Consider the following 26,813-nt stretch of genomic DNA (forward strand, 5'->3'; position numbering starts at 1 on the left):
TTAGACTAGAAATATTGTCACAGAACTTTGCCAGTGCACCATCACTTAACTAATTATCCCACCAGAAACTACAATTTCCAGATTGAATATTCTACTTAATATGATTCTCCACCTCTTGTCTATTGCGAGTAAGATATCTCAAAACCAACGAATCCCCTGTATCATATTTCTTAGCAACAATATTAGCTCTTTGAAAGTACTTTGCATTTAAAAATTTACTCCACAACAACTACTTAGTTCTAAACTCCCACCATTGGTTAAATTGAAAAGAGATGCACACATCTTCTAACAGCCTTACTCCTATGCCTCCTACATTAATAGGATATGCCAAAGTTTTCCAAGATGCCCAATGATACTTCTTCCCTTCTTTATCACTGCCCCAGAAAAAATCAGCAATGACCCTTTTAATATTTCTGAGAATAGTCTTAGGAGGAGATATAGTTGCTAAAGTGTGAATAGGAATTGATTGTAACACATGCTTCACACGAGTTATTTTACCACCAAAATTTAAGATTTTTGATTGCCAGCCTGTTATCCTTTTGATAACTTTATCCACTTGATCAGAATAGTAAATGATTCTTTGACCCCCAATATATAAAGTACACCCTAAGTATATGATAGAGCTATTTTTCATACTGAAACCAGTTACATTCTTTATATTATCAATGATATCATGCCTAGTATTTGTGGTTATCATGAAGAAGCTTTTATCCTTGATCACTTGCTTATCAGACACTCTTTCATACCCATCAATAGTATTCATGATAAGTTGTAAGGAAGTTCTATCATTAGAGGTAAAAATAATTATATCATCCGCAAACTTAAATGGTTAATCTGTGGCCCTCTATCATCCATTTAAAAACCTCTATACAACTGATTTTGAAACAACAAATTATGTTGTCTTGATAAAACATAGGCACCTAAAATAAATAGGGCAGGAGACAAGGGATCCCCTTGTTTAAGACCTCTAGTTGAATGAAAAAAACCATGTCTTTTACCATTAATGACTATGGAATACCTATTATTACTCATGATTCTCCATATTCTATCAATGACTAATCCCCCAAAACCAAATTTTCTTAAACCAAGGCATGTATAGGACCATGAAACTCTGTCATAAGCTTTTACCATATCCAACTTGATCACCACATTATTCCCTTCGTAAGGTAATTTAATACCATGAATAATCTCCTCAGCCAACATAATATTTTCTGAAATACTCCTACTTTTTACAAAACCAGATTGATTATCTGAAATTAGATCAGGTATAATAGGAGCCAATCTAATACTCATAATATTGGAAATAATCTTGTTAGAAAAATTACTAAGACTAATAGGTCGAAAATCCTTGAGCTTGTTAGGATGATCAACTTTAGGAAGAAGAATAAGACCAACATGACTTATGTATTTTAGGCATATTATCACCATTAAAAAAAGTATGTACAGCAGCAAGTAGATCATCCTTAATGATTTAAAAAAAAAATCTGATAAAATTTGCCCCCAATACCATCAGGACCAGGAGCAGAATTAGTATTCATATGCATTACTACTCTTCTCAATTCCTCCAAAGTAGGAATCCTTTCTAACTCAACATTTTGTTCTGGAGTAACTATATTTAGAATACAATGTAACATATCCTCCCTTACTCTTTCTGTTTTACCAGTGAAAATGCTTTTATAATACTCACAAGCTTCTCTTGCTATATTGTCTTCCCCTTGAATCCATTCACCACTGTCAGCCAAAATTTTATGTATATACATTCTTTTCCTTCTTCCTCTCAATACTGCATGAAAATATTTTGAATTAGCATCCCCTTCTTTTTAGCAATGAAGTTGAGTTTTTTGTTGAAGAATTGCATAGTCCAGTTTAAGATATCTAATATAATGAGCATTAGCAACATGCAACTTTTCTCTGTTTTCCTTACTTTTATCTTGTAGACTCAATTCTTCGGCACTCCTAACTACCTTTTCATAGTGCTTTACCTTTACAAAAATATCTTCATATTCCTTCTTAGACCAATTACTTAAAATAGCTATTAACCTCTTCATTTTTGTATGTAACTTCCACATAGGATTACCAACAACCTTCATTTTCCAACAATTTTTCACAGTATGTAAAAAGAATCATTATCAGTCCAATAGTTAAGAAACTTAAAATATTTAATCATTGATTCCTTACTATCACTCATTTCCATCAGTAAAGGACAGTGATGTGATCCTACTGATGGAAGATGAGTGATATTAGTCTTAGGCATCCTTTCCAACCACTTATCATTCACCAAACCTCTATCAAGACTCTTCCAAATTTTAGCCTCATCCTTCCCATGATTACACCAAGTATATGGTTGCCCATTGTAACTCATATCCACTAATCCACAAGATTCTATAATGTTGATAAATTCAAAGCTTTTATTTATATTGTAGTCTCTACCACACAACTTTTCTTTAGTAGATGTAATACAATTAAAATCACCAATTATACACCAAGGTTGAACTGTTTCAGACAACTTTAACATGATGTCCCATAAAGGTCTCTTCAAATAATCCTTGCATTTGACATACACATATGTTATACTAAAATTGTCACTGTAGTCATCATGAGTAACATCACAAGTAATATGATGTTGATTCATATCAACCACATTACATACCTCACTAGACCAAAATATCCATATTTTATTGTTAGAATTGCTATACCCATTGTCCATCAACAACTTCATTCTATAAGTCTCCAAATGAGATTGGTTATAAAAAGGTTCTAAAATAGCAATCATAGACAGATTATGCATTTTCCTAAGATTTATCAATCTTTCAAGAGAACCAAAAGTATTAATGCTCCTAGCATTCCAACAAATAATTTTAATCATTATAAACCTCTACTCCTAGCTCTTGTATTTGGTTTACTATTACTAGCATTTTTTATTATGCCTAGAATCTTTTCTCCCTCTTGGTGACATCCCTTGCTTCCCAACAACTTCTGTAACCTCCTCTACATTAGAAGGGTGAAGCATAGGACCCTGTTAATAATGGTGAGTAGTATTTATTTCCTCCCCTGTGTCTAAACCTCCCTCTAAAGATTGAGTATCTGCATCATACTCATCTTCAGAATCAGGCTCCCCATATTCATCAAAATAATCATTTTTTTATGATTTCTAGAATCTTGCCCAGTTTCTATTTGCAGTTTTTTCTTTTACCTTTCTTAGTATTTAACTGTTGAGAATTGTTTGTGTTGATTTTATCAGGAGGTTCTCTATCTTCATTTATAAAAACACCCCTGTTCATTAACTTTCTCTTTCCCTTTAGATAATCTTTCAAGATTCTGTCTATTTTCCTCCTAACAATATCCATCCTCACCTCCAACAGCTACTCCAGCAGACACAATATTTAAAGTAGTAGTAATTGGAATTACGGAATCAATACCTGATCTATTTACAGCAATTTGTTGATCTCCATCATGTTCTGTCCTGCTAACCTGTTTTTCCATCATTTGTTGGATATTAACTTGCTCTCTATTAACAATGCTACCTTCAATATAGACTTGTCCTTTATTTTTTCTGATGTTGCCTGTTTATATTTTCAATATTATGTTGCCTCTGATCATGTAATTTCGCTACTTGTTCCTCCCTTTCATATCCAATATTTGTAACTTCCTGCATATCTAAATCAATATAAGTATTTTTGTGGGAATAACAACTCTACTTGTTTGATCCTGCTGCTGCTGAGTTACCCTATCAGCATTGAATTTTACTTGCTAATTATTCCTCCTTCTCTGTGTTTGCCTATCATCCTGCTGCATCAGCTGTTCGTTTTTTTGATTTTGATACCTTTGAGGATTGGTATCAACCTTTCTTCTTCCTGTTTCCATTTTCTTAGAAACCTTCAAATCTTTATGAACATTCTACAAACTGTCTTTCCTAGGCTTATTTTTATCCAAATCTTTCATTTTTTTATTTTCTTCATCTCTTTCTTTAATGATACAATCAGACTCTTTAAGACCTTGGTGTTTACAATAAAAGCAGTAATCAGGTATGCTATCATAGTCAATTTTCAGCCATCTACCATCAGTGATATCCTCCCCCGTGTAGCCCATCCAAATATGAGGAGGTCTATCCTTAGTAAGATCAACTTGAACCTTAACACGAGCCTGACTTCCCCTAGTTTTATTGATGGAAGCAGAATCTAAGTACAGAACTCTACCAATAGGAGATAATAAATTAGTAATGAACTACGTATTATAGCAATGCCATGACAATTCAGGAAGAGAAATCCAAATAGGCACTAAATGAGTCTCTTCATCAGGTTTAAAGGTAGGAGTCCAAGCCTGAATTCTCATAATCTGCCCTGCTATGGTCATCCTTTGTTTAGTCCAAACAATATTGTTATCTAATTAATTATCAAGATCAATATAAATATGTCGAGAATTAAAGTGAGAAATCTTAATTCATTATCAAGATCAATATAGAAAATTATTTTTTGAGTGATCCGTAATACGACGTCAAAAATGCCAAAAAAATTTGTAGACGTCCTTCAAGAACTTGGCTATGTATCCGATTGACCCTCACAGACAGTCCGGCCTATTTTCACGGTCAAACGACTCGCGAAGCGCACATAACCCTCATTTTGATGATTTTCGTATGTTATAGCAAACTTTTTTTTGCGTGATCCGTATTACTACATCAAAAATTCCAAAAGTTTTTGTGGACGTCCGTCAAGACCGTGTTTATGCATCAGGTTGGCCTTCACGGACAGTCCAACCCCTTTTCAAGCTCAAACAAGCCTTGAAGCTCGCATACCTCCCAATTCGACTATTTTCGTGTACTATAACAAACCATTTTTTGGGTGATCCGTATTCCAATGTCAAAAATGTCAAACTTATTTGTGGACGTCCGTCAAGACCTTAGTTATGCAGCTAGTTGACCCTCACGGCAAGTCCTATCCATTTTCAAGGTCAAACGAGACCCCAACCGCGCATACCCCCCATTTCAACAATTTTGTGTGCTAGAGAAAACTATTCCTTGGGTGATCCAGATTCCAACGTCAAAATTAAAAAAAAATTGTGGACGTCCATCAAGACTTTAGATATGCAAACGGTTGGCCCTCACGGCCAGTCCAACCCATTTTCAAGGTTAAACAAACCTCGGAGAGCGCATACCACCCTTTCAAACGATTTTCGTGGGCTATAACAAACCATTTTTTGGGTGATCCAAAATCCGAAGTAAAAAATGCCAAAATTTTTTTGGATGTCCGTCAAGACCTTGACTATGCATTCGGTTGTCCATCAAGGCAAGTCTGATCCCTTTTCAAGGTCAAACAAGCTCTGAAGCACGCATAACATCTATTTTGACAATTTTCATGCGCTACAGCAAACCATTTTTTGGGTGATTCGGATTTTAACGTAAAAAATTCCATAATTTTTTCTAAACATCCTTCAATACCTTGTCTATGAATCCGGTTGCCCCTCACGTCCATTCTAACACATTTTCATGGTGAAACAAGCCTCGGAGTGCGCATACCACACATTTCGACGATTTTCGTGTGCTTTAGAAAACTATTTTTCGGGTAATCCAAAATCTGATGTCAAAAATGCCAAAAAATTTTTTGGATGTCCGTCAAGACCTTTGATATGCATCCAGTTGTCCATCATGGAATGTCCGACCTATTTTCAAGGTCAAACAAGCTCTGAAGCGCGGATACCCTCTATTTTGACGATTTTCGAGTCCTATAGATTAAACCATTTTTCGGGTGATCTTGATTCTAACGCCAAAAATGCCATAATTTTTTGTAGACGTCCGGCAATACCTTGACTATGTATATGGTTGGACCTCACGTCCAGTACAACACATTTTCAAGGTCAAACAAGCCTTGGAGAGCTCATATATCCCATTTCGATGATTTTCGTGTTCTTTAGCAAACAATTTTTAGGCAGACCCAAAATACAACGTCAAAAATTCCAAATTTTTTCGTGGATGTCCTTCAAGACCTTGGATATGCATATGTTGGCCATTACGGCATGTCCGACGCATTTTCAAGGTCAAACGAGCTACGTAGCACATACCCCCCCCCCATTTCAACGATTTTTCGTATGCCATAGAAATTTTTTTTTGATTGATCCGTATACCGACGTCAAAAATTCCAAATTTTTTTGAGGACCTCCATCAAGACCTTGGCTATGCATTTGGTTGGAGCTCACAGACAGTCCGGCCTATTTTCAAGGTCAAACAATTCGCGAAGTGCACACAACCCCAATTTCGATGATTTTCGTGTGTTATAGCAAACTATTTTTTGCGTGATCCGTATTCCGACATCAAAAATACAAAACTTTTTATGGACGTCCGTCAAGACCTTGTCTATGCAACCGGTCGTCCCTCACGGCCAGTCCGGCCCATTTTCAAGGTAAAACAAGCCTCGAAGGGCGTATACCTCCCAATTCGATGATTTTCGTGTGCTATAACAGATCATTTTTTGAGTGATCCGTATTCCAACGTCAAAAATGTCAAAATTATTTGAGGACGTCCGTCAAGACCTTAGTTATGCAGCTGGTTGACCCTCACAGCAAGTCGTATCAATTTTCAAGGACAAACGAGCCCGAAAACGCGCATACCCCCCTATTTTGACAATTTTCATGTGCTATAACAAACCATTTTTTGGGCGATCCAGATTCCGATGATAAAAATGCCAAATATTTAGTGGACGTACATCAATACCTTTTCTATGCATCCAGCTGGACGTCATGGCGACTCCCACCCATTTTCTAGGTCAAACAAGTCGCGAAGCGCATATACCCTCAATTTCGATGATTTTTGTGTGATACCATTTTTTGGGGTGATTCGCATTCTTACATCAAGTTAGCCAAAACTTTTTGTGGACGTACGTGAAGAACTTGGATATGCAGTCGGTTGGACCTCACGGCCAGTCCGATCGATTTTCTAAGTTAAACAAGCTCCGAGTCGTGTATACCCTCCATTTTGACGATTTTCGTGTGCTATAGCAATCGATTTTTTTGGTAATCTGGATTTCGACATCAAAAATGCAAAAAAAAAATTGGACATCCTTCAAGACCTTGGTTGTGCAGCCAGTCCGACCCATTTTCAAAGTAAAACAAGAAACAAGCAGCGAAGTGCGCATACCCCCCATAACGTCAAAAATGCCATAATTTTTTGTGGACGTCCGTAAAGACCTTATCTATGCATTCAGATGTCCCTCACGGCCAGTCCGACCCATTTTCAAGGACAAATGAGCCACGAATCACACATAACCCCATTTCGATGATTTTCGTGTGCAGCAAAACATTTTATGGGTGATCCGGATTCCAACGTCAAAAATGCCAAAAAATATTAGAGACATCCTTCAGGTACTTGGCTATGCATCCGGTTTTCTCTCACGGCTAGTCCGACCCATTATCAAGGTCAAAAGAGCCGTGAAGGCACACATACACCCTATTTCGACAATTTTCGTGTGCTATAGCAAACTATTTTTTGAGTGATCCAGATTCCGACGTTAAAAATGCAAAATGATTTTGTAGACGATCGTCATGAACTTTTCTATGCAGTCGGTTGGACCTCACAGCCATTCCGACCCATTTTCAAGGTCAAACGAGCCCTGAATCACACATACCTCCCATTTACACGATTTTCGTGTGCTTTAGCAAACCATTTTTTCGTTGATCCATATTTTAATGTCAAAAATGCCAAATATTATTGTGGACGTCGGTCAAGATCTTGTCTATGTAGCGGATTTCCCTTCACGACCAGTGCGACCAATTTTCAAGGTCAAACGACTCGGGAAGCGCGCATACCTCCCATTTCGATGATTTTCGTGCGCTATGGCAAATCATTTTATTGGGTGATCCGGATTCCAACGTCAAAAATGCCAAAAATTTTCGTGGACGTCCTTCAAGAACATGGCTATGCATCCAATTGGCCCTCACGGCCAGTCCGACCCATTTTCAATGTCAAACTAGCCCCGAAGCGTGCATACCTCCCATTTCGATGATTTTCGTGTGCTATAGCAAACAATTTTTTAGGTGTCCATCAAGACCTTTGATATCAATCCGGTTGTCCATCACGGACAGTCCGACCCATTTTCTAGGTACAACAAGCTCCGAAGCGCGCATACCCTCTATTTTGACAATTTTTGTGTGCTATACCAATCCATTTTTTGGATGATCCGGATTCTGACATCAAAAATGCCAAAAAAATTTATGGAAATTCTTCAAGACCTTGGCTATGCATCCGGTTGTCCTTCACGTCCAGTCCGACCCATTTTCAATGTCAAACAAGAAACAAGCAGCAAAGCGCGTATACCCCCCTATTTCGAGCAAACCATTTTTTGGGTGATCCGGATTCTAACATAAAAAATGTCATAACATTTTGTGGACGTCCGTCAAGACCTTAGATTTGCATTCAGTTGGCCCTCACGGCCAGTCCGACCTATTTTCAAGGTCAAATGAGCAGTGAAGCGCACATATACCCCATTTCAATGAATTTTCGTGTACTAAAGCAAACCATTTTTTGGGTGATCCGAATTCCCACGTCAAATTTGCCAAAACTTTTTGTGGACGTCCGTCATGAACTTGGCTATGCAGCTGGTTAGCCCAAACGGCTAGTACGACCTATTTTCAAGGTCAACACAAGCCCTGAAGCGCGCATACCCCCCATTTAGGTGATTTTCGTCTACTATAGCAAATCCTTTTTTGGGTATTCGAATTCCAACGTCCAAAATGCCAAAAAAATTTGTGGACGTCCGTCAAGACCTTGACTATGCATATTGTTGTCCCTCACGACTTGTCCGGCCCATTTTAAAGGTCAAACGAGCCCCAAAGCGCGCATACCCCCTATTTCGATGATTTTGGGTGATCCAAATTCTGACATCAAAAATGCAAAAAAAATTTGTGGACGTCCTTAAAGACCTTGTCTATGAAGCCGGTTGGCACTCATGGCTAGTGTAACCCATTTTCATGGTCAAACGAACCTCGAAGTGCGCATGCCCTCACTATGAACGATTTTCGTGAGCTATAGCAAATCATTTTTTGGGTGATCCAGATTCAAACGTCAAAATTGAAAAAATATTAGTGGACGTCCGTCAAGACCTTTGATATGCTACGATTATCCCTAACGGCCAGTCCGACCCATTTTCAAGGTCAAATGAGCCTTGAAGCGCGTGTACCCTCCATTTAGATGATTTTAGTGTTCTATAGCAAACAATTTTTTGGGTGATCCGTATTCTGACGTTAAAATTCCAAAAAAATATATGAAGGTCCATCAAGACTTTGGCTATGCATCCAGTTGTCCCTCACGTAAAGTAGGACCCATTTTCAAGGTCAAACAAGCTCCGAAGCGTGCATACCCCCCATTTCGACGATTTTCGTGTCCTATATCAAATAATTTTTTGGGTGATCCTGATTCCAATGTCAAAAATGAAAGAATTATTTGTTGACGTCTGTCAATACCTTTGATATGCATCCGGTTGGACCTCACGGCCAGTCCTACCCATTTTCAAGGTCAAACGAGACCCAAAGCACACATAACCACAATACAACAATTTTCGTGTGGTATAGTAAACCATTTTTTTGGTGATCCTGATTCCAACGATAAAAACACTAATAAATTCTGTGTGCGTCCTTCAAGACCTTGGTTATGCAGCTGGTTGACCCTCACGGCTAGTCCGATCTATTTTCAAGGTCAAACGAGCCCCGAAGCGTGCATACCCCTCATTTCGACGATTTTCGTGTTCTATAGAAAACAATTTTTTGGATGATCTGGATTTCAACGTCAAAAATGCTGAAACAATTGTGCGAACATCCGTCAAGAACAAGGCTATGCAGCCGGTAGGCCCACACAGTAAGTGCGACACATTTTCAAGGTCAAACGAGACCCAAAGCGCGCATACCCTCACTATTGATGACTTTCGTGAGCTATCGCAAATCATTTTTTGGGTGATCCGGATTAAGACATCAAAATTGCAAAAATATTTGTGGACGTCCATCAAGACCTTGGAAATGCATCCGGTTGGTCCTTCTATCCAGTATGACCCATTTTCAAGGTCAAACGAGCCTCGAAGCGCGTATACCCCAGTTAGGCAATTTTCTTGTGCTATAGTAAACCATTTTTTGGGTGATTCGTATTCCGACGTTAAAATTCCAAAAAAACTATGGAATTCCGTCAAGACTTTTGCTATGCATCCAGTTGGCCCTCACATAAGGTACGACCCTTTTTCAAGGTCAAACGACTCTGAAGCGCGCATACCCCCCATTTCAACGATTTTCCTATGCTATTATCAAATAACTTTTTGGTTGATCCAGATTCTAATGTCAAAAATGCCATAAATTGTTTGTTGATATCTTTCAAGACCTTTGATATGCATCCGGTTGGACCTCACGGCCAGTCCTACCCATTTTCAAGGTCAAACGAGACCCGAAGCACACATAACCCCCAATTCAACGATTTTCGTGTGCTATAGTAAACCATTTTTTTGGTGATCTTGATTCCAATGACAAAAACACTAAAAATTTCTGTGTGTGTCCTTCAAGACCTTGGTTATGTAGCTGGTTGACCCTCACGGCTAGTTCGATCTATTTTCAAGGTCAAACGAGCCCCGAAGCGTGCATACCCCCCATTTCGACGATTTTCGTGTCCTATAGAAAACAATTTTTTGGATGATCTGGATTCTAACGACAAAAATGCAAAAAAATTTGTGGACGTCCGTCAAGACCTTGGCTATGCATTAGGTTGGCCCTCACGGGCATTACGACTAATTTTAAAGGTCAAACGATCTCCAATGTGTGCATAACCCCCATTTCGACCATTTTCATGTGATATGGCAAACCATTTTTTGTATGATCCGGATTCCGCATTAAAAATACAAAACAATTTTGTATACGTCCATCAAGACCTTTTCTATGCATCCGTTGTCCGTCACGGCCAGTCAGACTAATTTTCAAGGTCAAATAAGACCCGAAGCGCGCATATCTCCCATTTCATCAATTTTCGTGTGCTTTAGCAAACCACTTTTTGGGTGATCCGGAATTCGACGTCAAAAATACCAAAAATTTTGGTGTGCATTCGTCAAGACCTTATTCATGCATCCGGTTGGCCGTCTTTGCTAGTCCGACCCATTTTAAAGGTCAAACGAGCTCCGAAGTGCGCATCACCTCACTTTTGACGATCTTCGTATGCTATAGCAAATCATTTTTAGGGTGATCCGGATTCAGACGTCCAAAATTCTAAATTTTTTTGTGGATGTCCTTCAGGACCTTGGCTATGCAAACGGTTGGCCCTCACAGCCAGTCCGACCCATTTTAAAGGTCAAACGAGCTCCGAAGTGCGCATACCCCTCATTTCAAAGATTTTCGTGCGCTATAGAAAATCATTTTTTGGGTAATCGGGATTCCAACGTCAAAAATACAATAATTGTTTATGGAAGTCCTTCAATACATTGGAAATATATATAGTTGGACCTCACGGCCTGTCTAGCCCATTTTTAACGTCAAATGAGCCCTAAAGCGTGCATATCCCCCATTTCGATGATTTTTCTAGTGCTATAGCAAATCTTTTTTTGGGTGATTCAGATTCCAATGACAAAAGTACTAAAAATTTATGTGTACATCCGTAAAGACCTTGGTTATGCATCCGGTTGAACCTCAGGGCAAGTACGATCTAATTTCAAGGTCAAACGAGCCCCAAAGCGCGCATACCCCCCATTTCGATGATTTTCGTGTGCTATTGCAAATCATATTTTGGGTGATCTGCATTCCATCGTCAAAAATGCAAAAATTATTTGTGGACATCCGTCGAGACCTTGGCTATGCATTAGGTTGTCCCTCACGTCCAATCAGACACATTTTCAAAGTCAATCGAGTTCTGAAGCGCGCATACCCTCACTTTTGACAGTTTTCTTATGCTATAGCAAAATAAAATTGGGTGTTCCGGATTCTGACGTCAAAAATGCCAAAATTTTTGTGGAAGTCCGTCAAGACCTTGTCTATGTATCCTGTTTACTCTTACGACCAGTCTTACCCATTTTCATGGTCAAACAATACCTAAAGCGCATACCCTCCATTTTGACGATTTTCGTGTGCCATAGCTAACTATTTTCTGGGTGATCCAGAGTCCGATGTAAAAAATAGCAAATATTTATGTGGACATCTGCTTAGACCTTGGATATGACGACGGTTTGACCTCTCGGCCAGTCCGAGCCATTTTTAAAGTCATATGAGCCCCGAAGCATGCATACCCCCTTATTTTTACGATTTTGGTTTGCTATTGCGAACCATCTTTTTGGGTGATTCGTATTCCAACGTCAAAAATGCCAAAATTGACTGTGGACGTCCATCAAAACCTTTTCTATGCATAGGATTGGCCCTCGCAGCTAGTACGACCCTTTTTCAAGGACAAAAAGCCCCAAAGAGCGCATATCCTTGATTTCGATGATTTTCATTTGCTATACCAAACTATTTTTGGGTGATCCGGATTCCAACGTTATTAATACTGAATGCTTTTGTGGACGTCCGTCAAGACATTGGTTATGCAGACGGTTAATCCTCACGGCCAGTTCGACCCATTTTTAAGGTCAAACGATCCCAAAAGCGAGCATACCCCCCATTTCGATGATTTTCCTGTGCTATACCAAACCATTTTTTGGTTGATCCAAATTCCAACATCAAAAATGCCAATTTTTTTTGTGGACATCCGTCAAGACCTTGGTTACGCATCCGATTGACCCTCATGGACATTCCGACCAATTTTCAAAGTCAAACAAGTTACAAAGTGCGCATACCCTCTATTTCGATGATTTTTGTGTGCTATAGCAAACCGCTTTTTTGGGTGATCCAGATTCCAACGTCAAAAATGCCAAAATTATTTAGGACGTCCGTCAAGATCTATTATATCTAAGTCGGTTTGCCCTCCGGGACATTTCGACCCATTTTAAAGGTCAAACAAGCACCAAAGCGCACACACCCTCTATTCTGACGATGTTCGTATGCTATAGCAAACCATTTGTTGAGTGAGCCAAATTCCGACGTCAAAAGTTCTAAAAGATTTTTTTGAATGTTCGTCATGCCCTTTGTTATGTATTCGGTGGGATCTCACATCCAATCTAACTCATTTTCAAGGTCAAACGAGCCCCAAAGCGCGCATACCCCCTAGTTAGACGATTTTTGTGTGCTATCATAAACCATTTTTTGTGTTATTTGGATTCCGACGTCAAAAATGCCAAAATTTCTATGGACGTCCGTGAAGAAATAGGCTATGCAGCCGGTAGGTCTTCACAGTCAATCCGACCCATTTTCATGGTCAAACGAAACCTGAAGCGTGCATACTCCCCATTTCAATAAATTTCGTATTCTATAGCAAACCATTTTTGGGTTTGATCCGGATTCTAACGTCAAAAATGCCATAAAATTTTGTAGACGTCTTTTAAGACCTTTGATATGCATCAGATTGGACCTCACGTCCAGTCCGACCCATTTTCAAGGTCACACAAGCTCCAAAGCATGCATACCCCCCCCCCCTCCAATTTCGAGGATTTTCATGTGCTTTAGCAAACCATTTTTTGGGTGATTCATATTCCAACATCAAAAATGCAAAAGTTTTTTGTAGACGTCCATCAAGACCTTGGTTATGCATCCGTATGGCCCACACAGCTAGTCCGACCCATTTTCAAGGTGAAATAAGCCCTAAAGCGCGCATACCCCTATTTTGACGATTTTCATGTGCTATACCAAACCAAATTTTGGGTAATCTATATTCCCACGACAAAAATGCCAAAAGTTTTTGTGAAAGTTTGTAAAAACCTTTGTTATGCATCCAGGTGGCCCTCACAGCCAAGCCGATCTAGTTTAAAGGTTAAACAAGCCCTGAAGCACGCATACCCCCATTTATACAATTTTCTAGTGCTATAGCAAACCATTTTTTGGGTTATCCAGATTTCGTCAAAAATGCAAAAACATTTTGTGGACATCCTTCAAGACCTTGGCTATGCAGACTGTTGGCTCGCACGGCCAGTTCGACCCATTTTTAAGGCCAAACAAGTCGCGAAGCGCACGTACCCCCCTTTTCGACAATATTCGTGTGCTATAGCAAACAATTTTTTGGGTCACCCAGATTCTGACATCCAAAATTCCAAATTTTTTATGGACATCCATAAAGACCTTAGCTATGAATCTGGTTGGCCCTCACGGCCAGTCCGACATATTTTCAATGTCAAACGAGCCGCGAAGAGGGCATACCCCAAATATAGATGATTTTCATGTGCGATAGCAAACCATTTTTTTGGTGATCCGGATCCCAACATCAAAAATGCTAATTTTTTTGTGGATGTCTGTCGATACCTTGTCTATGCATCCGGTAGGACCTCTTTTCAAGTACGACCCATTTTCAAGGTCAAACGAGCCCTAAAGCGCGCATACCCCCCCCCCTACACGTTTGTTGTGTGCTTTAGCAAATCCTTATTTGGGTGATCCGGATTCCAACGTCAAAAATGCCAAAAAAAAAATTTGGACGTCGTTCAAGAGCTTTGCTATGAAGACGGTTGTCCCTCATGACTAGTGCGACTCATTGTTAAGGTCAAACGAGCCGCGAAGCGCGCATACCCTCCATGTCGATGATTTTCGTGTGGTATAGCAAACACTTTTTTGGGTGATCCGGGTTCCGACGTTAAAAATGCTAAAAATTTTAATAGACGTCCTTCCAGACCTTTGCTATGCATTCGGTTGGCCCTCACATCCAATTCGACCATTTTCAAGGTCAAATGAGCCGCGAAGGAACAGACACCCGCATTTCGATGATTTTATTGTTCTATAGCAAACCATTTTTTGGGTGATCCGTATTCGAACATTAAAAATGCAAAATGATTTTGTAGACGTCCTTCAAGACCCTGTCTATGCATGCGGCTGGGCCTCATGGCCAGTCTGACCCATTTTCAAGGTCAAAGAACCCCCGAAGTGACCATACCTCCCATTTCGATGATTTTCGTGTGCTATAGCAAACCATTTTTTGGGTGATCCAAAATCCGATGTCAAAAATGCCAAAAATTTTTGTGGACGTCCCTCAAGACCTTAGCTATGGATCCGGTTGGCCCTCATGGCTAGTCCGACCCATTTTCAAGGTCAAACCAATCCCGAAGTGTGCATACCCTGACTTTTGACGATCTTCGTATGATATAGAAAACAATTTATTGGTCGATCCAGATTCCTACGTCAAAAATGCCAAAAAATGTTGATGAACGTCCTACAAGACATTGGATATTCATCCGGTTGGCCCTCACGACCAGTGCAACCCATTATAAAGGTCAAACGAGCCCCGAAGAGCATATACTCCCCAATTCGACGATTTTTGTGTGCTATAGCAAATAATTTTTTGGATGATCCAGATTCCAACGTTAATAATGTTGAAATATTTTTTGGACGTCCGTAAAAGACCTTTTTTTTGCAGATGGTTCGCACTCATGGCCATTTCGACCCATTTTCAATGTCAAACGAGCCGTGAAGTGCGCATAACCTCTAATTCAATGATTTTCGTATGCTATAAAAAACCTTTTTTTGAATGATCCTAATTAAGAAGAGAAAATACCAAAAAAATTTGTGGACATCTGTCAAGACCTTGGATATGCAGACGGTTGGCCCTCACGTCCAATCTGACCTATTTTAAAGGTCAAACAAGCCTCGAAGCACGCATACCCCCCATTTTGACGATTATTGTGTGCTACAGAAAACTTTTTTTTGGGTGATCTAGATCTCGTTGTCAAAATTGCCACAATTATTTGTGGACGTCCTTCAAAACCTTGGCTATGCAGTCGGTTGTCCCTCACATCCAGTACGACTCATTTTCAAGGTCAAACGAGCACCGAAGCGCGCATACCCCTATTTCGATGATTTTCGTGTTCTATAGAAAACCATTTTTTGGGTGATCCAGATTTTGACGTCAAAAATGTCAAAAAATTTTGTGGACATCCGACAAGACCATGGCTATACATCCGGTTGGCCCTCACGGCTAGTCCGACATATTTTCAAGGTCAAACGAGTTCCGAAGCACGCATACCCTCACTTTTGACAATCTTCGTGTGCTATAGCAAACCATTTATTTGGTGATCAGGATTCTGAAGTAAAAAATGCCAAAATTTTTGTGGGCATCCGTCAAGACCTTGTCAATGCATCCGGTTGTCCCTAACGGCTAGTCCAACTTATTTTAAGGTCAAACAAGCCCCGAAGCGTGCATACCCCCATTTCAACAATTTTTGTATGCTATAGCAAACCAATTTTAGGTGAGCCGGATTCCAACGACAAAAATACTAAAAACAATTTTGGACATACGTCAAGACCTTGGTTATGCATCCGGTTGACCCTCATGGACAGTCCGATCCATTTTCAAGGTCAAACGAGCCCCAAAGCACGCATAACCCCCCCCCCCCTCCATTTAGACGATTTTTGTGCTCTATAGAAAATGATTTTTTGGGTGATCAGGATTCCAACATCAAAAATGCAAAAGTTATTTGTGGAAATCCTTCAATACCTTGGAAATACATCAAGTTGGCCTTCGCGGCCAGTACGACCCATTTTAAAGGTCAAACGATCCCCGATGTGAGCATACCCCCCATTATGACGATTTTTGTGTGCTATAGCAAACCATTTTTGGATGATCCGGATTCAGCATTAAAAATGCAAATAAATTTTGTGGACATCCTTCAAGACCTTGTCTATGCATGTGGTTGTTCGTCACGGACAATCGAACCCTTGTAAATGTCAAACAAGCCCCGAAGAGTGCATACTTCCCATTTCGATAATTTTCGTGTGCTATAGCAAACCATTTTTTGGGTGATCTAGAATACATCGTCAAAAAGGTCAAAAAATTTTGTGGCATCCGTCAAAACTTTTTCTATTGATCCGGTTGACCCTCATGGCTAGTCCGACCCATTTTCAAGGTCAAACAAACCTGAAGAGCGCAAAACCTGACTTTTGACGATCTTCATATGATATAGAAAATAATTTATTAGGTGATCAGGATTCCGACGTCAAAAATGCCAAACTTTTTATGTACATCCATCAAAACCTTGGCTATGCATCCGGTTCACCCTCATTGATAGTACGACCCATTTTAAAGGTCAAACGAGCCCTTAAGCGTGCCATCGATTTTGATGATTTTCGTTTGGTATAGCAAACCATTTTTTTGGGTAATCCAGATTTTGACGTCAAAAATGCCAAAATTATTTGTGGACGTCCTTCAAGAACCTGGATATGCAGTTGGTTGGCCCTCACGGCTAGTCGTCCCCATTTTCAAGGTCAAGGAGCCTCGAAGCACGCATACCCCTCATTTGGAGGATTTTCGTGTGGTATACAAACCATTTTTTAAATAATACAGATTCCAACATTAAAAATACTAAAACGTTTTTTGGAAGTCCGTCAAGACCTTGGTTATGCATCCGGCTGACCCTCACGGCCAGTGCAATCTATTTTCAAGGTGAAACGAGCCCCAGAACATGCATACCTCTCATTTCGATGATTTTTGTGTGTTATAGAAAATCATTTTATGGGTGATCTGGATTCCGAAGTCAAACATGCCAAAATTTTTGTGGACATCTGACAAGACCTTTGCTATGCATTTGGTTGCCCTCACGGCTAGTCCGACCCATTTTAAAGGTCAAACGAGCCCCAAAACGCACATACCCCCCATTTCGATGATTTTCTTGTGCTATAGCAAACCGTTTTTTGGGTGATTCAGATTCTGATGTCAATATTGCCAAAATTTTTGTGGACGTGCGTCAAGACCTTAGATATTTTCGTGTGCAATAGCAAACCATTTTTTGGGTGATCTGAATTCCGACGTCAAAAATGCCCAACTATTTTATATATGTCGGTGAAGATCTTGGATATTCATCCGAATGGACCTTACGGCAAGTCCAGCCCATTTTCAAGGTCAAACGGGCCCCGAAGCGCGTATATCCTCTATTTTGACAATTTTCGTGTGCTATAAATAACCATTTTTTGGGTGATCCAGATTCCAACGTGAAAAATTCAAAAATTATTTTTGGATGTCCGTTATGATCTTGCATATTCAGCCAGTTGGCCTTCAAGGCCAATTTGATCCATTTTCAAGGTCAAACGGGCCTTGAAGCGCGCATACCCCTTATTTCGATGATTTTCATGTTCTATAGAAAACTATATTTTGGATGATCCGGATTTCGTCGTCAAAATTGTTGATGGATGTCCTACAAGACCTTGGATATTCAGATGGTTGGCCCTCACGGCCAGTGCAACCCATTTTAAAGGTCAAACGAGCCCCGACTAGCACATACCCCCCAATTCGACGATTTTTGTGTGCTATAACAAATATTTTTTTGGATGATCCAGATTCCAACATTAAAAATGTCAAAATATTTTTTGGACATCCGTCAAGACCTTTGTTATGCATACGGTTCTCCCTCAAGGCCATTTAGACCCATTTTCAATGTCAAACGAGCCCTGAAGCGAGCATACCCCCCAATTCAATTATTTTTGTATGCTATAGAAAACCTTTTTTTGAATGATCCTAATTAAGACGAGAAAATGCCAAAAAAATTTGCGGACGTACGTCAAGACCTTATATATGGATCCGGTTGGACCTCATGGCTAGTCCAACCCATTTTCAATGTCAAACGAATCTCGATGTGCGCACAACCTTACTTTTGACGATCTTCTCGTATGATATAAAAAACAATTTATTGGTTGATCTGGATTCCGATGTCAAAAATTCCAAAATTATTGATGAACGTCCTACAAGACCTTGGATATTCATCCGATTGTCCCTCATGTCCAGTGCAACCCATTTTAAAGGTCAAACGAGCCCCAAAGAGCACATACACCCCAATTTGAAGATTTTCGTGTGCTATTGCAAATAATTTTTTGGATGATCCAGATTTCAATATTAAAAATGTTGAAATATTTTTTGGACGTCCGTCAAAGACCTTTGTTGTGCAGACGGTTTGCCCTCATGGCCATTTCGACCCATTTTCAATGTCAAACGACCCGTGAAGCGCGCATACCCCCAATTCAATGATTTTAGTATGCTATAGAAAACCTTTTTTTGAATGATACTTATTAAGACGAGAAAATGTCAAAAAAAATTTGGACATCCGTCAAGACCTTGGATATGCAGACGGTTGGCCCTCACGTCCAATCCGACCTAATTTAAAGGTCAAACGAGCCCCGAAGCGCGCATACCCCCCATTTCGATGATTATAGTGTGCTACAGCAAACTATTTTTTGGGTGATCTAGATTTCAATGTCAAAAATACCAAAATTATTTGTGGACATCCGTCAAAACCTTGGCTATGCAGCCGGTAGTCCCTCACATCCAGTACGACTCATTTTCAAGGTCAAACGAGCCCCGGAGCGTGCATACCCCTATTTCGATGATTTTCGTGTTCTATAGCAAACCATTTTTTGGGTGATCCAGATTTTGACGTCAAAAATGCCAAAAAAATTTGTGGATGTCAGACAAGACCATGGCTATGCATTCCGTTGGCCCTCACGGCTAGTCCACCATATTTTCAAGGTCAAACGAGTTCCGAAGCGCGCATACCCTCACTTTTGACAATCTTCGTGTTCTATAGCAAACCATTTTTTGGATGATCAGGATTCTGATGTCAAAAATGCCGTAACTTTTGTGGATGTCCGTCAAGACCTTTTAAATGCATCCGGTTGGCCCTCATGGATAGTCCATCCTGTTTTAAGGTCAAACAAGCCCCGAAGCGCGCATACCCCCATTTCGACGATTTTTGTGTGCTATAGCAAACCAATTTTGGGTGATCCGGATTCCAACGACAAAAATACTAAAAAATTTTATGTACATACGTCAAGACCTTGATTATGCATCTGGTTGACCCTCATGGCCAGTCCGATCCATTTTCAAGATCAAATGAGCCCCGAAGCACGCATACCCACCATTTAGATAATTTTCGTGCGCTTTAGAAAATGATTTTTGGGTGATCGGGATTCCAACGTTAAAAATTCAAAAATTATTTGTGGACATCCTTCAATACCTTGGCAATACATCAAGTTGGCCCTCGAGTCCAGTCCAACCCATTGTAAAGGTCAAACGATCCCTGAAGCGCGCATACCCCCCATTATGACGACTTTTGTGTGCTATAGGAAATAATTTTTTGGATGATCCGGATTCCGCATTAAAAATGCAAATAAATTTTGTAGACATTCGTCAAGACATTGTCTATGCATCCGCTTGTTCTTCACGGACAATCGAACCTTTTTAAAGGTCAAACAAGCCCTGAAGCGCGCATACCTCCCATTTTGACAATTTTCGTGTGCTTATAGCAAACCATTTTTTGGGTGAACTGGAATTCGACGTCAAAAATGCCCAAAATTTGTGGACGTCCGTCAAAACTTTATCTATGGATCCGGTTGACCCCCATGGCTAGTCGGACCCATTTTCAAGGTCCAAAAAACCCTTAAGTGCACAAAACCTGACTTTTGACGATCTTCGTATGATATAGAAAACAATTTATTGGGTGATCCGGATTCCAACGTCAAAAATGCCAAACTTTTATGTACATCCATCAAAACCTTTTCTATGCATCCCGTTGGCCCTCATGGAAAGTATGACCCATTTTAAATGTCAAACGAGACCTTGAGTGCGCCATCGATTTGGATGATTTTCATTTGCTATAACAAACCATTTTTTTGGGTAATCCAGATTCCGACTTTAAAAATGCCTAAATTGTTTGTAGACATCCTTCAAGACCTTGGATATGCATCCGGTTGGCCCTCACGGCCAGTCGTACCCATTTTCAAGGTCAAAGGAGCCCCGAAGCACGCATACCCCCCATTTGGAGGATTTTCGTGTGGTATAGCAAACCATTTTTTAAATGATCCGGATTCCAACACTGAAAATACTAAAAAAAATTTGGAAGTCTGTCAAAACCTTGGTTATGCATCTGGTTGACCCTCACGGCCTGTCCAATCTATTTTCAAGGTGAAACGAGCCCCAGAATGTGCATACCTCCCATTTCGATGAATTTTGTGTGTTATAGAAAACCATTTTATGGGTGATCTAGATTCCGAAGTCAAAAATGTCAAAAATTTTGTGGACGTCTGACAAGACCTTTGCTATGAATTCGGTTGGCCCTCACGGCCAGTCCAATCCATTTTAAAGGTCAAACGATCCCCAAAGCGCACATACCCCCCATTCCGATGATTTTCGTGAGCTATAGCAAACCATTTTTTGGGTGATCCGGATTCTGATGTCAATATTGCCAAAATTTTTGTGGACGTGCGTCAAAACCTTAGATATTCATCCAGTTGGCTTTCACAGCTAGTCCGACCCATTTTAAAGGTCAAACAAGCACCGAAGCGCATACCCCCCCCCCCCTCTTTCGACAATTTTCGTGTGCAATAGCGAATCATTTTTTGGGTGATCTTGATTCCGACATCAAAAATGCCCAACTATTTTATATATATGTCTGGGAATAACTTGGATATTCATCCGAATAGACCTCACGGCAAGTTCAGCCCATTTTCGAGGTCAAACGAGCCCTGAAGCGCGCATACCGCCCATTTCAACGATTTTCGTGTGCTATAGCAAACCACTTTTTAGGTGATCTGAATTCCGACGTCAAAAATGCCAAATATTTTTGTGGACGTCCATCAAGACCTTGGCTATGCATTGGGTTGGACCTCACGGCCAGTCCAACCCATTTTCAATGTCAAACGATCCTCGAAGAGCGCATACCCTCTATTTTCACGATTTTCGTGTGCTATAAAAAAACCATTTTTTGGGTGATCCGGATTCCGACGTCAATAATTCAAAAATTGTTTTTGGATGTCCGTTATGATCTTTCCTATTCATCCAGTTGGTCGTCACGTCAAATTCGATCCATGTTCAAGGTCAAACGGGCCCTGAAGCGCGCATACCCTTAATTTCGATGATTTTCATGTGCTATAGCAAACTATACTTTGGATGATCAAGATTCCATCGTCAAAAATGTCAAAATTGTTGATGGACGTCCTACAATACCTTGGTTATTCAGACGGTTGGCCCTCACGGCCAGTGCAACCCATTTTAAAGGTCAAATGAGCCTCGAATAATACATACCCCCCAATTCGGTGATTTTCGTGTGCTATAACAAATATTTTTTTTGATGATCAAGATTCCAAGGTTAAAAAGGTCTAAATATTTTTTGGACGTCCGTCAAGACCTTTGTTATGCATACAGTTCGCCCTCATGGACATTTAGACCCATTTTCAAGGTCAAACGAGCCCTAAAGCGCGCATACCCCCCAATTCAATGATTTTCGAATGCGATAGAAAACCTTATTTTTGATGATCCTTATTCAGTCGTGAAAAATGTCAAAAAGTTATGTGGACATCCTTGAAGACCTTCGATATGCAGACGATTGTCCCTCACGTCCAATCTGACCCATTTTCAAGGTCAAAAAAGCCCCGAAGCACGCATACCCCACATTTTGATAATTTTTGTGTGCTATAGAAAACTATTTTTTGGGTGATCTGGATTCCGAGGTCAAAAATGTCGAAATTATTTGTGGACGTCCATCAAGACCTTGGCTATGCAGCCAGTTGTCCCTTACAGCAAGTCCGACTCATTTTCAAGGTCAAACGAGCTCCAAAGCGCGCATACCCCCCATTTTGACAATTTTCGTGTGCTATAGCAAACCATGTTTTGGGTTATCCAGACTCCGATGTCAAAAATGCCAAAATATTTTGTGAACGTCCGAGAAGACCATGGCTATGCATCCGGTCAGTCCTCATGGCTAGTCTGACCCATTTTCAAGATCTAACGAGTTCCGAAGCGCGCATACCCTCACTTTTGACAATCTTCGTGTGCTATAGCAAACCATATTTTGGGTGATCAGGATTTTGAAGTCAAAAATGCTGAAACTTTTGTGGACGTCTATCAAGACCTTGTTTATGCATCTCATTGGCCCTCAGCCAGTCTTACCCATTTTCAAGGTCAAACGAGTTTTGTAGCGCGCATAACACCCTTTTCGATTATTTTTGTGTTCTATAGCAAATCATTTTTTGGGTGATCCAGATTCCGATGTCAAAAATGCCAAATACTTCTGTGGACGTCCGCCAAGACTTTGGATATGCCGACGTTTTTACCTCACATCCAGTCCGAGCAATTTTCAAAGTCAAACGAGCCGCGTAGCGCGCATACCCTCTATTTTGACTATTTTAGTGTGCTATTGCGAACCATTTTTTTGGTGATCCGCATTCCAACGTCAAAAATGCCAAAATTGATTGTGGACATCCATCAAAACCTTGTCTATGCATTCGGTTAGTCCTCAAGGCTAGTCCGGCCTATTTTCAAGGTCAAACAAGCCCAGAAGCGTGCATACCCCCATTTCGATGATTTTCGTGTGCTATAGCAAACTATCTTTTGGGTGATCCAGAGTCCAACGTCAAAAATACTAAAATTTTTTATGGACATCGTAAAGACCTTATTTATGCGGACGATTGACCCTCATGGCCAGTCCAACCCATTTTCAAGGTCAAACGAGTCCCAAAGCGTTCATACGCCCCATTTTATCAATTTTTCGTGTGCTATACCAAACTATTTTTTGGGTGATCCTGATTCAAATATCAAAAATACTGAAATTTTTTGTGGACGTCGTCAAGACCTTGGTTATGCGGCAGGTTGACCCTCACGTCCAGTACGACCAATTTTCAAGGTCAAACGATCCCCGAAGCATGCATACCCCCCATTTCGACGATTTTTGTGTGCTATACCAAACCATTTTTTGGGTTATCTTGATTCCAACGTCAAAAATGCCGAAATTTTGTGTGGACATCCGTCAAGACCTTGGTTAGGCATCCGGTTGACCCTCATCTCCAGTCCAACCCATTTTAAAGGTCAAACGAGCTCCGAAGTGCGCATACTCTCTATTTCGACGATTTTCATGTGCTATAGAAAATCGTTTTGTGGGTGATCCAAATTCCAACGTCAAAAATGCCAACATTGTTTTTGGGCATCCGTCAAGTTCTTGGCTATTCAACCATTGTCCCTCAGGGACATTCCAACCCATTTTAAAGGTCAAACAAGACCTAAAGCGTACACACCCTCTATTTCGATGATTTTCGTATGCTATAGAAAATCATTTGTAGGGTGATCCGGATTTCGACGTCAAAAATATCAAAATTTTTTGTGGACATCAGTCAGGACCTTCTCTATGAATTCGTTTGGCCCTCACGGCCAGTACGACTCATTTTCAAGTTCAAACAAGCTCCAAAGCGTGCATACCATCCATTTCAACAATTTTTGTGTGCTACAGCAAACCAATTTTTTAGTGATCTGGATTCCATCGTCAAAAATGCCGAACTTTTTTATGGATGAACATGAAGATCTTGGATATTCATCCGAATGGACCTCACGGACAGTTCGACGTATTTTCAAGGTTGAACGAGCTCCGAAGCCCGCAAGCCCACCATTTTGATGATTTACGTGTGTTATAGCAAACCATTTTTTGGTGATCCGCATGCCGATGTCAAAAATACCTCAAGATCTTGTATACACATCAGGTTGTCCCTCACGGCCAGTATGACCCATTTTTAAGGTCTTACGAGCCCCGAAGCATGCATAGCCCCCATTTAAACAATTTTTGCATTCCATAGCAAACCATTTTTGGGTGATCCAGATTCTGACGTCAAAAGTTCTAAAATATTTTTTGGATGTTTTTCAAGACCCTTTCTATGTATTCAGTTGGCTCTCGCATCCAATCCAACCCATTTTCAAGGTAAAACAAGCCCCGAAGCGCGAATACCCCCCATTTCGACGATTTTCGTATGCTATAGCAAACCATTTTTTGGGTGATTCGGATTTCGATGTAAAAAATGCCAAAAAAATCTTTGGACGTCCGTCAAAATCTTTTCTATGCATCCAATTGACCATTACGTCAAGTCCCACCCATTTTCAAGGTCAAACGAGCCTTGAAGCCTGCATACCCCCCATTTTGATGATTGTTGTGTTCTATAGCAAACCTTTTTTGGGGTGATAAGGATTCCAACGTCAAAAATGCCAAAATTATTTGTGGACATCCTTAGGGACCTTGAAAAGCGCATACCAACCAGTTAGACGATTTTCCTATACTACAACAAACCATTTTTTGTGTGATTCGGATTCTGACGTCAAAATGCCAAATATTTTGTGGACGTCTGTCAAGACATTTTCGATGCAGATGGTTCCCTTCACGGCCATTCCGACCTATTTTCAAGGTGAAACAAGCCCTGAAGCGTGCATACCCCCATTTCAATGATTTTCGTGTTCTATAGCATACCATTTTTTGGGTGATCCGAATTTCGACGTCAAAAATGCCAAAGGTTTCTGTAAATTTCTTTTAAGACATTGTCTATGAATTCGGTTGGACCTCACATCCAGCCCGACCCATTTTCAAAGTCACACGAGCCCCGAAGCATGCATGCCCCCATTTCAACGAATTTCGTGTGCTATAGAATATTATTTTTTGGGCGATCCCTATTCCAACGTCAAAAAAGCCAAATTATTTTGTGGACGCCGTGAAGACCTTTTCTATGCATCCGGTTGTCCCTCACGTCCAGTCTGATCCATTTTCAAGGTCAAACAAGCCCTGAAGCGCGCATACCTCCCATTTCTATGATTTTTGTGTGCTATAGCAAACCATTTTTTGGGTGATCCTTAATCCGACATAAAAAATGCCAAAGAAATTTGTGGACGTCCATCAAGACCTTACCTATGCACCCAGTTAGCCCTCATGGCTAGTCCGACTCGTTTTCAAGGTCAAACGAACACCGAAGCACGCATAACCTCACTTTTGATGACTTCGTATGCTATAGCAAACCATTTATTGGGTGATCCGGATTTCGACATCAAAAATGCCAGAATTTGCCTATGCATCTGGTTGTCCCTCACGGCCATTATCACCCATCTTAAAGGTTAAACGAGCCTTTAAACGCGCATTCCACTCATATCGATGATTTTCATGTGCTATAGCAAACCATTTTTTGGGTGATCCAGATTCCAACGTCAAAAATGTCAAAATCATTTGTGGACGTCCGTCAAGACCTTGGCTATGCAGCCAGTTGGCCCTCATGGCCAGTCCGACCCATTTTCAAGGTTAAAGGAGCCTTGAAGCGTGCATACCCCCCATTTCGATGATTTTCGTGTGCTATAGCAAACCATTTTTCGGGTGATCTTGATTGTGACGTCAAAAATGCCAAACTATTTTATGGATTTCCGTGATGATCTTGTCTATTGATCACAATGGACCTCACGTCCAGTTCGACCCATTTTCAAGGTCAAACGAGCTCTAAAGCGCGCATACCCACCATTTTTGACGATTTTCGTGGGCTATAGCAAACCATTTTTTTGCTGGCGCGCATACAAAAGTCAAAAAAACTAAATTTTTTATGGACATCCGTCAAGATCTTGGATATACATACAGTTTTTCCTCTCGTCAAGTACAACTCATTTTCAAGGTCAAACGAGCCCCGAAGTGCGGATACCCCCTTTTTTAACGATTGCCTGCCATAACAAACCAATCTTTGGGTGATCCAGATTCTAATGTCTAAAGTTCTTGAAAAAAATTTTGGATGTTCGTCAAGACCTTTGCAATATATTCGGTTGGCTCTCACAGCCAATCCGATCCATTTTCAAGATCAAACAAGCCCTGAAGCGCGCATACCCCGTATTTCGACGACTTTAGTATGCTATAGCAAACCATTTTTTGGGTGATCCGGATTCCGACGTCAAAAATGCCAAAATTTTTTGTGGATGTCCGTCAATACCCTTGCTATGCATCTGGCTGTCCCTCACGGCCATTCCTACCCATTTTTAA

This window comes from Solanum lycopersicum, chromosome 1, assembly GCF_036512215.1.
Source record: "Solanum lycopersicum chromosome 1, SLM_r2.1".
NCBI classification, from domain to species: Eukaryota; Viridiplantae; Streptophyta; class Magnoliopsida; order Solanales; family Solanaceae; genus Solanum; species Solanum lycopersicum.